Source organism: Rhipicephalus microplus, chromosome 1 (genome assembly GCF_043290135.1).
Source record: "Rhipicephalus microplus isolate Deutch F79 chromosome 1, USDA_Rmic, whole genome shotgun sequence".
Taxonomy (NCBI): Eukaryota; Metazoa; Arthropoda; class Arachnida; order Ixodida; family Ixodidae; genus Rhipicephalus; species Rhipicephalus microplus.
The window spans coordinates 109375741-109392619 of NC_134700.1; positions in this window are offsets into that span (position 1 = coordinate 109375741).

Below are 16879 nucleotides of genomic sequence, written 5' to 3' on the forward strand. Positions count from 1 at the left end.
CAAGTTTATCTGTCAGTGGTTGCGGTGCTCCGCTGCTAAAACGAAGAAGACGGATTCGATCCTGGACGTGGCTCTAGCGTTTGCAAAGGAGGCGAAAATTGTATACTACTTGGATGCATGCGTGTAAGCATGTGTTTAAATATGCGTCAAAGAACCCCAGGTGGTCAAAATTTCCGGAGCTCTTCTCTATGGCTACACAGATTGGGAGACGTCCACTACGCGCTCAGCGGATCCTGCAGGAAATCACGCTTTTTTAAATCCAGTTCTCTACGGCGCGCCTCATAACCTTATCGTAGTTTTGGCACGTACAGTTCCAGCAATTATTACTACTAGTGCAGCATTCCTGAACATTTAGTGGCTTTTCTTTTCGCTAAAGTGTAGCACAGAAAACATTTGGCGCTGTGTTGGTTGCGTTTCTGAAAATGAAGCAAGTAAACTTCTCACGTTGTATTCTTCTTTACCACACAACGCAACCAACTACTTATTGAACAAAGGAAGGGCAGCCAGGAGGTGGATTTGAGTGAGCCGCAACGTCACAAAGGCCATATATATATATATATATATATATATATATATATATATATATATATATATATATATATATATATCTATATATATATATATATATATATATATATATATATATATATATATATATATATATATATATATATATATATGCTTACAGAGGACCACATCAAGCTGTCAAGAAAGCCGGTGTGGTGTTCAAGAAGTGCTAACACCTCAGCACGTTCCACAGCAACAACAGCGATGTCAAGAAAAGCGAGTCGGCGAATCTCAGACACTTTGTAGCGTATACACCAACAAGAACGATGACCCAAAGCAAGCCCCTTAAAGAAAATTAAAGACGTGAGGCATCTTCGCATGAGGAATCGGCGCCAGAAACGGGTTTTGCACAATAGTTGAAGATAAGATTACAACTCTAGAACCTCAGAAAACACCGAATAAGACAATAAGTCAACCGCTTTACCCCGCAAAGATTAAAAGCACAGTCCCATCAATTTACGACAACGAGGACGCACGCAGGAAAGCTAGCGACGCCTACGAATATTGATCTACCGAACCTTCAAGGCTTCCCAGCTTCGTTCATTCCTCACAAAAATGCAGCCTATTTCATCAGCAGTTTCTACGCACAGGCATATTTCTGCTGTCCCGAACGCAACATCCACCCTCGCCCACCTGCCCTGCCGCGTTTGTCTAGTGGCTAAGGTACTCGGCTGCTGACCCATAGGTCGCGGGATCGAATCCCGGCTGTGGCGGCTGCATTTCTAATGGAAGCGGTGAAGTTGTAGGCCCATGTGCTCAAATTAGGGTGCAGGTTAAAGAACCCCAGGTGGTCGAAATTTCTGGAGCCTTTACTACGGCATCTCTCATAATCATATGGTTGTTCTGGGATGTTAAACCTCAAATATCTATCAGCCTCACCCTTCAGAGTTCACGCTGATGTAACCAGACTGCTGCCCTCTCCTGTGAATTTTTTGTGTGTGCCCGTTTACGAAACTGCCTTCACTTCACTTCACTTCACTTTGTTACCTTAAGGACCCCCTAGAGGGGGTATTACATAAGGGGTGGGAAACATACAACAAATGTAATACATATGCAGGATGGGTACAAGTATGAACAGGGGTAACCAATACAGAAATAAAATAATACATGTGCAGGATCAGTATACATAATAACAGGAGTAACACCTTGCCAAAAAAAGAAGACAAAGTGAGAACCAGTGGCACAAAAAACAACAATCTAATGTATTCAAATTGAAAAGAAACGAGTGACATTTTGTGTAAATGTTGAGTGGCACATTATGGTGGCGAGATCAGTGGAAAGGCCATCCTAATCGGAAGCTGCACGAAAAAAGAAGGAGGCGGAAAATGTCGTGGTATGGGCGCGTGGCCGGCCGACATGAAAGGAATGAGTGGTGCGGTGAGATGCGCGGGCAGGAGGCAAGATATAGGGCGGGTGGTCGAGTTGACTGTGATAGAGCTTGTGGAAAAAAATGAGGCTGGAAACTCCATACGGCCATACGGAACTACTGCGTGTTTTCACATTTTCCGCTCATGAGACTCCACATCTACACGTTTTGTTGCTTGTAACACACGCAATCTTTCGAGGGAAGGGAGAATCGTCTGAAGTAAGAAGGAAGGGGGATTGATGGTAGAGTTTGTTGGTGTTCAGCTTTATGCAATCTTAAATCAGAGAAGGAGAGAAAGAAAGAGGGAAAGTAAAGAAAGAAAGACAGAAAAAAAGCAATGAGAATATAAGGTGGACTCCCCGGGTGCCCCTTTCGCTCTTCCTTCTCCTTCCCCCTCCCTCTCTCTCCCTTTTCTCCTTTTTTGACGTTCACCTTTAGAATGTCTGCAGTCTGTGTATCCTTCCTTTCACTAACATATCGTTCCCGACCAGACCGCGCCGCATGGCTCAGGCGGTTCAGTATGGGGGAAAAGAGCTTTTTTAAGAAGTTGTATTTTTAGGAAATGGGTTTTTTAAGAATCGTTTTATGCGGGTATGTGCCACACGTGTATGGAGGAAAGGGTTTGGATTATTCATGTCATGACGCAACAGACACAATCTTCAAACACATTTACTCTCCCATACTACAGCAATTTAAGAAAATGGTCACGAGAGCACGCAACCATAGGTGGCAACATGTATACAAAGATAGAAATGTTCAAAGTGTCTGCAATTCGCAAAGAAATCTTCCGCATTTAATAATTTCCGCTGTGGACCCAATGGCAAAGCCCAGGCTTATGACGCTTAGCTGTAGTTTGTCTTTTAGTGAGCAATCACGTATGAGAAAATAATTTCGTACTTTTTTGTGTCCTTGTTTTTCTGAAAAATAAATTGGGTAATGCAGTATCAAATACATACGATATATTCCATGTATAAAGTACAATCGGCATCTCTTATCTGTTGAGAATCATGTGCGCCCACACGTAGCGCACGAGGAGCTATCGAATAATAATTGCATTTGGTAACGGCGCACACTCGTAGCAATAAATTATAATGCAGTGTGCTTCCTTAACATAAAACTGCGATTTGCTTCTCACCCGTGACGCAAAAAAGTGTATAACCAACCGTGCGCTCACATAAATCATACCACTGGCTAACTGCTGTGCTTCACCTTCCTGTTGGCATCTTTGTTGAGCATTTCGGCTATGAGCGCCTCAATCTGGTTCAATTTTAGCTGATTAGCGTTGGCCGCAAGCTGCTCAGCGTCGTCCCCACGATGGGAAGTCGTCCTGCCTAAACGTGGTGTCGTCGAAGCTGGCCGTGGAGTATGCTCGGTATTTCTGCTGTGCGGCCTACTTGCGTGGTTGTCCTTTTTGGAGGACTGGTACACGTCCATAGTATTTTTTTCACCACAAATGTTTTCATCCGCTTCACTCGCCTGACTGGCTCTGCAATCGGAATGTCGAACGGCCATAGTTTCTTTCAAATTGCGCATGCTGGCATCCATCAGTGTATTCTTGTTCCTGAGGTCTTTGGCTTTTTCCTTTTCGGGGCTGAGGCAGAAGCGAAGCGGTCGTGATTTCGATGCTTGGCTGACAACCGTATTCTCGTTGATCGAATATGAAGACGATGAGGAGCTGTCGGGTGGGTGCTGTCTGAGGCCTCCGCCTGTTGAGTCACTCTTGCAGCTAGACTTTTCGTTGATGCGAAAGTCCAACCGCAGGTTTGACAATCCTCTCGCACCGCTGTGACCACTGACATTTTCGTCGTCACTGTACAGTTCCTGCCGGTGCTGTACATTGCCTGACGATTTGAACGTGTGCCTCTTCCAGTTGCTGCTGCCTGGCGTGTGCTGATGCATATCTCTGCAATATTGCGGTTCCAGAAAGTCACCCCTTGGTGTTTCGTACGTGGGTTCGTCTTGAGCACTTAGCAGAGGCGCCTTTCGAGTGTTCTGTTGATCGTTGCGTGTGCTGTACATGACGCTGCCAGCGCTTTTTATCGCGCCTCGAGCACTTCCCTCCACGTCACTCTCTTTGTTTGCCATGGGCGTATCGGCAGGCTCATTGGCTTTCTGCTTCTGGAACTTGGTGTTAGCCAGAAGCTTCTCGTGGCTCTCGATCATGAAGAAGATGTCGTCCTTCTGCGCCACAGGCCAGTACCGTCCACTCAAGGTTTTCAACAGGCACAGGACACAAAGCAGCAGTGCGAGGGCTCCCATAAAGAGACCAATGACGAACACGACGAGGATGAATGCCAACGATGGCCGGTGCCTGGCTGGCTGCTGCACGGTCTCGACGATGATCTGGTCGAATACAGGCGAGCCGTGTGGCGGCCGCCTGCTGGCGTCGTCATCGTGCCATGGCTGTGGCTTCCCGGCGCTCAACCGTTTCTCGCGGAAGGGGGCCAAGGCTGCCGACCCATCCATAATCATCGCCGCCTCGGACGCCACAGTCACAATGGCCGCGAGCTTGGCGACCAAAAGAATGGCGGCCCTCATGCCGCTCCTTCGCCGACTGTCTACCTATAGGCGCCCGACCTCATACTGTCTTCCGCGGTCGCCTGTAGGCGCTAGGCCACAGGTTCGAGCGATGGTGCAGCGTCTGCTCATGATGATGATGATTGTGTCACTGCGTGTTTGATTTGCCCTCTGTTGTGAGGGCTCCTTGCGATGTCACCTTGAAATGAAGTGGTCATCTGATAAGCATCATTGAGTAAAGTTCAGATTTGTTTGGGGGTGTTTTTATTTGCCCTTTGTTGTGAGGGCTCCTTGCGATGTCACTGTTAAATGAAGTGGTCATCTGATGAACATCAATGAGTAAAGATCAGATTTGTTCGGGGGAATGATAGTGAATTTATCAACATTTGGTCAAAGCGATCTGTAGTTCGATGAAATAAAAAATTACCCCCCCCCCCCCCCCCCCCGAGCACTTCGAACACATTGTTAGCGGCAAAGCTGAAACTTACAGTCCTGATGTTTTTCTCTTCATTTTTCTATGCAATTTATTATATTCTTTCTTACTAACTGGTGCCATATGTTCAGAAATTTTTATTGGCACTGTTTGCCCATGTGCTTTACTATTAGTGGAGTGCCAGTGAGTATTGGGCCGCAGTGATATTCTGTCAGCGCTACATAAATTCATTCAGGCAACCGGAAGGATACGCTGCTAGTAATACTACCGGATATATCCAATTCTTTGTCTCCCTTCTTTATTTTTTGCTAATTTTTTTTATATATTATAGTTTATCGAGTTCTTCTGCACTTTTTAACTTTTTTAAGGAACATTACTATTGTTATTATTTAGTTTCTGTCTTTTTCATCAAGCGTGTTTAAAAAATTTCCATTATAAGGTACAGTGTCGCCAATCTTTATTGTGGGTATGCGCCAAGATCTTCTAGCCGACAAGAAAAGACAAGAATGAGCCCAATTTCTGCGCCTCACCAGATATGAACTCTCCGAAAAACCCACAATGTGGCAGTCAGGCCTAGCCTGCCTGTCCCAACGTGAAATAAATAGCGTCTGTCATGACTCTAAATAAAGTTCAGCCATCCATCTATCAATCATCTTTGTTGTCATTGTCGCAAACGTCCTGTTTACTTTGACTGAGAACCCCTATGAGAGACTGGGCAGGTATTGAGTCATTTTATAAGTTGGTATATAATACATTAGCATAAGGCATATCACAAGCGCTGTTTAATTATCTCAATGTGATTTTTTCTTGCATGCTTACGGTTATTAAGAAATAGGGTATTGATTTTTTATTGTTATTTATTAGATTTCGGGAAAAACCTATACATTTCATCGTACATGAATGCTTTTTACCCATGCGTGACTTCCTCATTTTAATCAAACAGTGGTGAGTAGTGGGCCTAGCCTAAACTCCTTGGCATATGCGAGCTGACAATTTGACGTAAGATGGGATAATTTCGGTGTTTATTAGTCATACACGGCTTAGTATTAATACATTATTATTACACGCAAAAGTTCAGGTAATTACATACCAAAGTTCTTTTAGATAATTCCAAGTAAGATCGAACAAAGCATGGCTGGTCGGCCTCTTAAATATCTGTCAAAATGTTATGTATTGTTGCCTGATCAGTGGAAAGAAGAGATACGCAAGTGTTTTGGCTGTAAAAAAAATTTTGCGAAGCACAGTGATTCAATAACGACGAAGAGGCAGTACTCCTCAATAAAAAGGCACAGTCGCGCGACTTCAAGAAAAGAACATACAAGAAAAACTTCTGACGACGGTTTAAAAAAACATTTTCGATATTTTTTATACTTTCCTCCCTTATTTTCCTGCAGATTATTTTTCACATTGTAATAAAAAAATGTTGGAAGCAATAAATGCAGCTGGATTGCAGTAAAGTTTGGTTGTTAGTTCAGCGCTCTGTTCTCGTCTATTCTATCCCCTCCTTCCGTTTGCGCTGTTAAGCACTTGCTTCGTCTAACATGTTCCATTATGCAATTTCACTTGCAGTTACAGCCCATCAAAAATGTCCTTGCACAAGGATAGGCAACGGTAGATCGGACTTCCTCTCAGGTGAGTATGAAATGCAGGCCTTTACTTCAGTTTCGTAAAAGGCAAGCAGCACTGAAATAGCTGTCGACAGCACCGAGTACACCAAATTTGAAATTGTTTGGCAACGGGATTTCGGCCAGACAGGACGCCGCAGCCCCGTTTAGTCTTTCGTTTCACCTTGTAAAGTTGCGATCACTTCTGCCATGGTCAATTCGGCCACCGTAACATCTCCCTGGTTCACTACAACTTCTTAATTGCGTTGTTTATGCTGCTTTCTGCACAAACGTCACTGCAGAATTGGCAAAGCTTCGTTTTCCCCCTGTAGTTTTGCTGCTCTTCGCCATGCCTCATTTCTTCCTAACATGCATATTGTTTACTAATCACAGAAAACGACTCCTAGATGAACCACTCCGAAGGATGGGATTCAATTTATCACTACCGGGTTTCTCCCCTTTGGGGCTACATCACTATAGGTTTCAGATTAAGAAGCGTTTGCAATGACGAATGTGATATACTACGTCAGAAAAAACAGATCTAATGCTGGGGTTATCTAAATCAAACTTATTGTTCAACAATATTAGTGTGTTTTTTTTTTCGCGAGTTAAGCTGATTACATGTTTCGAAAACGATGAATTTTCAGAAGCATTTTGAGATCAACAAATTCTTTCATTAACAAGGCACCACCAGTTTGATGGTAGATCCCCCGTTGTGGGTTGTGCCAGTTTCATAAGGGTCAACCAACCCAACAAAATCTTAGCTTGATCCCATCGCGTTCACGTAGCACTGCTGGGCGGCTAGCTATGTTTACGGTAATATACTACGTAACTCTGTTCACCCCTCAACTAATGGTCCTATCAACCTAGCGAAGCACTAAATTACCTCACACTGCATTCCCAAAAACTTTGAAAGGTAGACGGCAACTTAATAAATAATAAAATCTATTAAAGCATTCCATCATCCATGAGCTGAATAACTTTCTTTTCTAACCAGCTCTATGGCAATGAAACATCAACAAATATCATTACACCTGCAGAGAGGGTGTCTGAGACCAACTAGGCCGTCTGGCCGAACGCCAGACGGCCGAGGAAGTGGGAAACATACCCCCTTTCCGTCTAACAACCGTGAACCACTTATTTCGCTACCCAATAAAGCAGACGAAAACTGTACAACGTGATTCCCGCAGCACACGACGTGTCATTTTGGTGCAATTGACTAAGCATCACTTGATGATTCCGATAAACTGCGTGCTAGCGGGCATTAGGAAAGCTTAGAAGTGTGGCGGTTTAGGCTAGTTGGTCTGACATGACCGTAGATATAGCGCGAGAACAAAACGACAACAAAGGGACAAGAAGGGGACGAGTGCTAACTTCCAACTGAGTTTATCGTGCAGAGCGTGATAACTTATAGAGGAGACAGTAAACTATCTGACAAAAACCATGAGGCGCAAAGAGCAATACTTGAGTAAGGGGAAAACACTCAAGCAAAGAAAAAGGCAAAGAAAAATTCATAAGGAAACGAAACAGAAAAGTAAAAGTGAAAGCAGAACTACTTTAACTAGTTGCGCGCACCGATACCTTCGAGGAACTTTAGTTCCTTCTCGGACAGAGACACCGAGGGCTTGCTGATGCATGGCACCTGTTCGCGTGCCATCTGCGCGGCCTCGATGATAACCCGGGTGCGCTCATGCCTATGCTTGTACAGCGTCACTGTGTCCATGAAAAGGGCACACAGTTGCACTCAGTGCAGTGCCGAGCTAGAAAACCATTTTTCCCGTTTGCACCAATGTGAGCGTGTTCCTTCAGTCGATCGTTGGGACACCTTCCGGTCGTTCCGACATAACAGGCACCACAGGAAACAAGGGTCCTAGAGACAACTTTCCGGGAATATGCTACATACCCGTTCCCATTTTGAACTCTATACTCAGTTGATGACTGTTTTTTAAGGCGGTTTGAAGATTAGGGGCGACTAATTCATTTGGACGGTGCAGAGAACAGCACACGAACGCACGCACGTTTTCCCGATTTATTTGAGCCTGGGTGATATCTTGTGTTTGTACGGGGATTGTAAGGTTGAGTGCATAACATGTAAGTGAGTTAAGAAATGTACTTTTATTTTGTGGAGTGTTCCATAAGGAGTTCGTGACATTGCGACAAACGAATACAGTGCCAGGTAATGTTGATTATTCTTCATTTATTGCTTCCTTTCGCATTTGGAGACAGACTGAAATATAGACATATTGGTTATAAATTGAAGGAAGGCGAATCATGCAAACAATGGCACTAGAAAAAAAACACAGTTGTCTGTGACGCTAATCTGCATGTGTTCAATGCATAGGCATAAATCAGGGGTTATCTTGAAAAAAAAAACGGAATGTCTTTTTCTGAGTGATTTTAACATCATTTCTTCGCAGAACTCAGGTTTTTCTTCGATTTATTTCAATTCCCGTAGCCTTCCTCAGAATCATGACAGTATTGCTACTCTACAAGCTTCTATTAACCATCAGTTCTCTGTTATCTGCTGCTCTGAGACATTGCTCTCACCTGGTCACAGTGACTTGTATGAATTTTATGAGAACTCGTCGTCTTTCTCTGCTTTTCTGCACCGGTATATGTCACCAAAGTGATGATCCTCGTGGTAGTTGCACCATTTTCGTACCAAATAATATTCAGTACAAAAGACGCTGTGATTTAAATTCGAACGTGGCAGATTGTTAGTCTGCTTGGCTTTAAATTGATTTGCCGGGATTTAGTTAGAATCAACGAAAAACCATTTCACTGCTGCCTATCGATCTATTTCGAGGGACCCCCTCTGGTTTTCGTTGTGCTCCTCAAAACTTGCTTGGTAAACTTACCACTGAGCGCAAGAATGTAATAACTTTGGGTGATGTGAACTTTAATTTAGTCGAATCCTCCAGCCACTCAACCCTTCATTACATGGCTTGTTTTTACAGCTTTGGGTTTCAATCGCTGATATCTATACCAACACACAGTACTGATTATGGGTCACAGTAATTAATCCATCACATCCTCACAAACTTCGATGACATCAGTCATGCTCATGTAATTGTAGGTGACATAGCTGATCATGTCACTGCATTTTTATATTTTCAAAAGGTCATCACTCATATCAAGCTAACACGTCAAAAGCATCGGTTGTGATTCTCACAAGCACTGTAAGCTCATTGGCAGTGAAGATTGGTGCAGTGCATATGCCACAAATGATTCTGAAGGGGCTTTTAGCAGGCGCTACGACGTTATCTATTCAGCAATTGAGCGTTCAACCACATTGCAATCATCTAGCAGACGCTGCTTTGCCCCATGTTGCCCTTGGTTATCCAATTCACTCGTACGCTCTCCTCGCAAGCAGGACAACCTATATCAAAAGAAGAAACGTCAGCCTTTTATGGTACGCCTAAAATTTCGCTATAAAATAAAACTTGCTCCAGCGCATTGGTTACACTTTTAAGAAAGGTTAAAGACATCTAATATAAATAACGGAAACTACAATATCTACAAATATTACAGAAAACATGGCCGCTTTTAAATTAATTTTTAAAAATCTACCATCCCTTAGCAAAGTGACCTCTATTGTTGTCAATGACATCACTTTCACCACGGCCAGTGATGTGACCGAAACTTTTAATGTACATTTTTCTACTATAGCTGTACTGTCGCCCCCTTTTCCGACTATGTACTTCCGTTTTCTCACAGTCCTCAATCGACGTTTTTCTTCTTACTTGTGCTTCTAAAATTTGTTCAAGTTCTTCGGGATCGAAAAGTGCTGGATCTGGGGGTTGGACAAAGCCCAGTCAAGGCACATTAAAATTTAAACGTGTAAGATCTCTTGCTGGCCTATGTTAAGCCACATTTTAACTGCTGTTTCAAAAATGGTGTCTTTCTAGATAAATTGAAAGTTTAAGAGTTAGTGCCGGCATTTAAAAAAAGGTGACCCTCTTAGCGTCCGCAAATACAGGCCCATAACAGCCTTTCCCTTCCTGGATAAAATTTTTGAAAAACAAGGTCTAAATTGATTGAAAAACAGATTAAACGTTTAAGCCATTCTACTTTTTTCTTGTTAGCTTCGTCTTAGGGCTGGTCTTTTCACTGATCCTGCTATTACATGTTACACTGACAAAATCAGGTCATTCCTTTATAATGGTGAAATTCCAGAATCTATCCTTGGTGGCTTCTCTTAAGCATTGAAGGTATTGATTATTTCATTCTATTACGTGAGCTAGAGTACAACGAAATGAACTTCAAAAGAGTCAACTAATTGGCGAGGAGGTGCTTTGACATAGAAACCACTGTGAGAGCGCAACTAAACACGACACACAAGAATAAACAGATGAGCACAGGCGCATAACTTGTCTCACAATAAAGAGGCCCTGCAAAACTTTTTGAGCATGGTCCGAAAACGCTGCCGACTGGTAGTAGTAGCACCCGAGAACACATGAGCCAAATAATATAGTGCAATACGCAGCCTGGAACTCTCAACAAATTATCAAAGTCAGCTCAAAATTGCGTTCTGTTCCCTCGACCAATGACAGAAGAAGCTTAAAAGCTTTTGAAAATCAATCGTAAAAGGCTTTCCTCAGCCATTTGCTGATTTGAACATGGCGCGCTTAATCGCTCATTACAGGTATCGCCCCGGGAGGTCATTACATGTCCATGTGTGCGCGTGCAATCACTCTCAGTAAGACGCGCATTCAAAGAAAAAAAGGAAGATAAAAGTTATCTAGGTCATGAGGTGTGCGTTACGTTTCTTTTTTTTTTCGTTTCGCCCATGCCATCCCTGTCTGCTTATCTTCGAGTGCTTTTGTCGGGACGGGAGAAGAGATATTGTGATTGTTGCGTTTGACAATCCTTTGTAACTCCGCTCGTACTAGACAGCTTCTGAAGATGTTTGCAGCGTGAAAATTGGAAAGCAATAGGCTCTTTTAATAAGTCGATTTCATGGTCACTGGAAAAAATGTTTCAGGGCCCTTTAACGCTATTACAGAGTTTTTTTCTTAATAGGTTTTATTCTAGGTGGTCTCAGCCCCGCAGGGGCGTCTGTGAGAGCAGGCGTTTGCGTAGCGTCACCAAGGACCTGAGCTAACAGAGGGGGGGGGGGGGGGGGGGTTCGACTCCCTCCCACGCTTAGGCGTGCGTGGCTTTGCCGTGTCCGGAAAAGGGGATCCTGGGGGTTGAGCAGACGCCGGGTGATTGGACCTTGAAGGCCCCCCCCCCCCCCTGGCAGAGGCAACACACCCCTTTGGCCCCGGCTTCACGTAGATGGCACCCCTGGGCTGACCCACCAAGGGTAAATCGGCAGTCGTCTTTTCTTATCTCTCTCTCCCTACAGCTTCGTCTTTCTCATTTTTTTTTATCTTTCCTGTCTACTTCACCCTTCTGTTTACTTCAATTTTCTCGGCGGCAAGGGCAAACGCTGTGCAAATAGCCTACCTTGGCCTAGGCGCATTGGGTTATAGCAGTGTTCTACGGCTGACGTCTGCAAGCTTTCAGCATTCGCAAACTTGCAGCGTCCCCTCGTTGGGCTCTGTGGTGGGTGGCCGCCAACGCTGCTAAACAACACACATTTAGCATGCATAAAGCATTCCCATTGCTTAGTGATCGTGCCTCCTCAAAGCGGGTACGCACCGAAGCCTTCAATTTTTTTTAACCGCCAAAGACAAATCTTTCCTCACTTCCATGTTATACACAGCGAGAAAACTAACAAGAAAGCCAGAACTGTATCCCTCGCCGTAGTGGCTAAGTGCTTAATCGAAACTCTCGGTGCCAGGTACAAAGTTACCTAAATGGCCAGCGGAGATCTACTCCTCGAGATGCGAGAGAAACACCAATTTGAAAAATGAACTCTCTCACAACTTTTGGTGACACACCAATCAGTATTACACCACACAGGTCTATGAACTCGGCTCGCGAAGTAGTATCAGACACAGATTTGTTTGACCTGACCGAAGATGAACTTCTGGAAGGATGGAAGAGCCAAAATGTGACAAACATACAGCGTATGAAGATAAGAAGAAATACCACTAAAGAAGAATACCAACTAAACACTCAATACTAACCTTTGCCTCGAGCGATTGGCCGGAAACCATTCAAACCGGGTGTACAAAGACTTCTGTGAAGCCATATATTCCTAACTCCCGCCATTGCTTCCAATGTTAGAGATATGGCCACGGCTCGCAAAGCTGTCGTGGCCGGCAAATTGTGCTCTGTGGGGAGTCGTAGGGCACGCGTCCGACAACTGCGAAGCACCGGCACACTGTGTTAACCGTGCTGGGAACCATGCTGCATACTCACGCTCCCGTTCTTATTGGAAAAAAGAAAAAGAGATCATTACATTATAGATAAAACAAAACATTACATTTAAAGAAGCAAGAAGAAGAGTCTTGCCATTTTATGGCCCCACATATGCTGATGCGGCACGTCAGGGGGCAGCGTCGCGCCAGCCCTCGCCACTCCTTCGGCCTGTGCAGAGCGAGTCATTGGCTGTGGCGCCTGCCGCCAAGGCGGCAGTAGTTGAGTCTATTCAACCTACTATTGAACAGAGACCAGAGACTCCAGGGTCATCGGGTCTCTAGGCCTCAACTCACCAGGCGAGGCCCAAATTTCGAACAACCAGATCGCATGTGCGGGCTTCCAGTGCCTACGAGGAGGCAATGAATACGGTGGCACACCTGGTGGCGAAAGAGCGGTGCGGCCCTCTGGAGAACTAAAAAGCTCATAACAGGGCCTGATGACACCCTGTTACTTGAGCTCAAACTTTCAGCTTAAACAAGTCACTACGCCAACGTACACACAGCACTACGTTACTTCCAATATGAAAACACAAATTATACATAGGAGCGTCAGAGGACTGCCTAAAAACCTTGAAGACGTCCAAGAGCTCTTAGACAAACAATCACCAAAAGTGCTTTCTGTACAGGAAAGACACGAAAAATCCTCCAATACAAATTTTCTACGTGCTTACGTTATATTCCGAAAGGACCAAGATGATGCTGCGGCTTGATCCGGTGGCATCTCCATTATGCTTAACCAAGGAGTAGCGTGTACACATTCACCCCTACAGACATCCCTTGAGGTTCGAGCAGTACTTCTAAACAAACTCGTCACCGTCTGCTCTCTGTACATATCTCCGCAGCACCATCTTGAAAGACCTGAATCCTAGTCTTTAATAGACGAACTATTTGAACCTTATCTGCTCCTTGGGGACCTAAATGCACATGGCGGTCTATGGAGCGATTCTCATTGTGATTTCTTCTCTTCTGGTGCCTGTCTGTTCAATAGGAAAGAAGCAACATACTATAACGTCGCCAACAAAACTTGCTCGTCTATAGACCTCAGCATCGTATCTCCTTCACTTCTACCCCTACTGAAATGAAAAATCATAAATAATCCATATGGAAGTGACCATTTCGCTGTAGTGTTGATTTCACCAACAACATATGAATGTTCTCCACAAGTACCCAAATAGCTCATAAACAAAGCACACTGGGAACACTTTCACAACACTACTCGTTCAAGTTGGACTGACATATGTACGTTAAACATAGACGAAGCTGTGCAGTACTTCACAGCTTTTCGTACTGACGCAGCAGCCAAATGCATACCGTAAAGATCAGGAATGCCTGGAAAGTGAGGTGTCTCATGGTGGAACAGTGAGTATAGAAATGCGCCAAAGGAGCAAAACAGGGCATGGAGATTGCTTCGGAACTCACCGACAGACGACAATCTTGACAGCTTTAAGAAAATTAGGTCTCAAGGCAGGAGAATGCGTCGGCAGGCCAGAAGAGAAAGCTGGCAAAAGTTCTTATCTGATGTCACACCAGTCCCGTTTATTTGGGAGGCGATCGCCGGGCTAATTCTAAGAGCCGAAGTATCGGCCCTCCGAACCGCACCACGAAAGCGTGGACAATTTAGGAGTGGATCTTATTGGCGCGCCAGCAGACGCCGGCTGTGGCCCAAAGAACAAGTCAGAGCCGAGAGTTGATAAACAAACAAAATTATATTCTCAATAATGGCAGATCAGAAACAATACACAAAAATGCACACTCCACAATAGTTGCATACAATATGTCACCAATCAAATCAATCAATCAACGTACTACACAATACAATCAGCCACACTTGAAACAACGGACACGGACAACAATACGCACTACAATGCAGTCGCATGCATTGAACAACCAAGACACTTAAAGACTAAAGAGATAGAGAACCTATTCAGTCCAAAGTCCTAGGAACAAAAGTCTGAATGATACTCTTCCGAGAATCACTCACTCAAAGTCCAGCGTTGTTGTCGTTCCGCTGCCCCCTGAAGTTTCTCTTCCAGGAAACCTCCCGTCTTCAATTGGCCACTCTTTAAACTTCAACTTCTTCGCCGGAACACGTCGGCTTCACACCCGCAGCTGGGTTTTCGCTCGAACGCGGTAAACACACGCTCTTGCCTGTAGCCCAAGCCTTCACCCCTCAGGTGGAAATCCTCTTCATCTCCGGCTTCGTCCCTACGGACAAACCTTCGCCGACTACACGGCGGGATCCCTTTGCACTCTGGCGCAACTTCCGTCTTCTCCTGATTTCTCATCTCGGCTGCTCGGTTAAATACCTTGCGCGCGGCCTTCCAGACGGTTCTCGTCATTTCGTCGGCGCGATACGCAGCGAAAGCTGGGAAGAGGGCGAGACGGTCGGAATGCCCTCCCCGGCCGATGAGTCAACTCGGTATGACCACGCCCCTTTCATTCTGGAAAAATCGAGTGCTTGCTCGGCCGCCGTTGTGGGGTGAGGAGGTTCGTCGTGAAGCCACGCTTCAGCGGGGAGAGCGCGCGCCCGGGGAGCCTTGGACGTTTGCTTTCCTTTTTTTTTTCTTTTCACCTCGCGGCGTTTCTCCCGCCCGTTATCGCAAGAATTTGGCGGCGCGCCCGTTTTTAGCGCTCGTTTTGTGACACTGCCCCCCACTTTAAGAATATTATCTCATAATATTCAAAACCAAACAAACGAGCGCGAACAGGCACCACACACTCTCACAGTCTGTAACATAGTCCGTCGCTCATGACACCTCACATTCGCAATAGATCACTTAATACAATTGTACATTGTAATTCAATTACACAACACGTGAAAACACAACCACCAGCACATGAGTACAACACTGCACCACACATTCCCAATAATACAAATGTACAAAGTTCTCTCACTACAACAATGGTACGATACTATACATCACATCACAGCACAACACTTCGACACTTGTGACACAGGATACCACAACATTAACACAACATATGGCACTCAACACTGCCAAACACATTCTGCTTTGACCTCAGCACTTATCCTACGTACTTCGAGCAGCGCTTGCGCCCCTTTTTGCGGTGCTCGCTCGATCTCTTCTTGTGCTTCCACGTTCTTCTTCGGCGAGCCCTTTCCAACGACGATATCTGACGCGTCGTCTCAGCCATCGTTGTCTCTTCCGACACCGTTAATGCGTCATTACATTCGACGGGTCCTGTCTGTTTATTTACCCGCTTGATGATGCCTCTACATCTTGCCCGGCTGGCCAACTCCGTCTCTTTTACACTGTCGGTCGGTTGAGGTCGTGCCGACGTAAGTCCGGTTGCTCGGCCCGCGAACTTATTCGACATGATCGTCTTCTCCTTCGCTGTCTCTTGCGCCGCAGCTTCACCTTGTGCTCTAGTGAGATCCGTCACGGGATGCTCCTCCACTGTATCTCGCGGTCGCTGTGTTGGCGAGGGCTCTATCTTCGGGTCTTCTCCCAAACATTCTGGATCACTTGGCCCTCGCGCCCCGTCGATGTTTCCGATGACAAGGTCATACAGGGGGGTCGTCATGCATAAAGCAGTAACCTTCCCGCTGAAGTACGGGGTTTCAACCTCAATTTCTGCTTCGGGAAACATCCGAACCGTACGGTCAATTAGGCAAACCGGTTTCGTTCTGCCTGTCAACTCACTTTCCCGTACCAAATTTCTCCGCACGATAACAGTGGAACTGCCGGTATCTCTTAACACCGTAATCTTTTTGCCCGCAACTTTTCTAGGCAGCGTTGGCATTCCTTTCGTAAGCCCAGTTGGCTGTTTTGACATTACAGCACCCACAATACGAATTTCCTCCCCATTTTTCAATTCTACGAATCCGTCGGTGACGGTATTATTATCGGATTTCGGTGCTGCTTGCGCACAGGATACCTGGTGAGTTTGACTCGCTCCGTTTCGACATGCGTCTGCTTTGTGCCCAGTCTGACCACACTTAAAACATTTCACTACCGTAGGGCTCGTAAAGATCGTTCGACAGTTTTTCGCGCGATGACCCACTTGGTTGCACAGAAAACATCGCGGAATGTTCTCTGGTGCACGCTTCTTTTCTTCG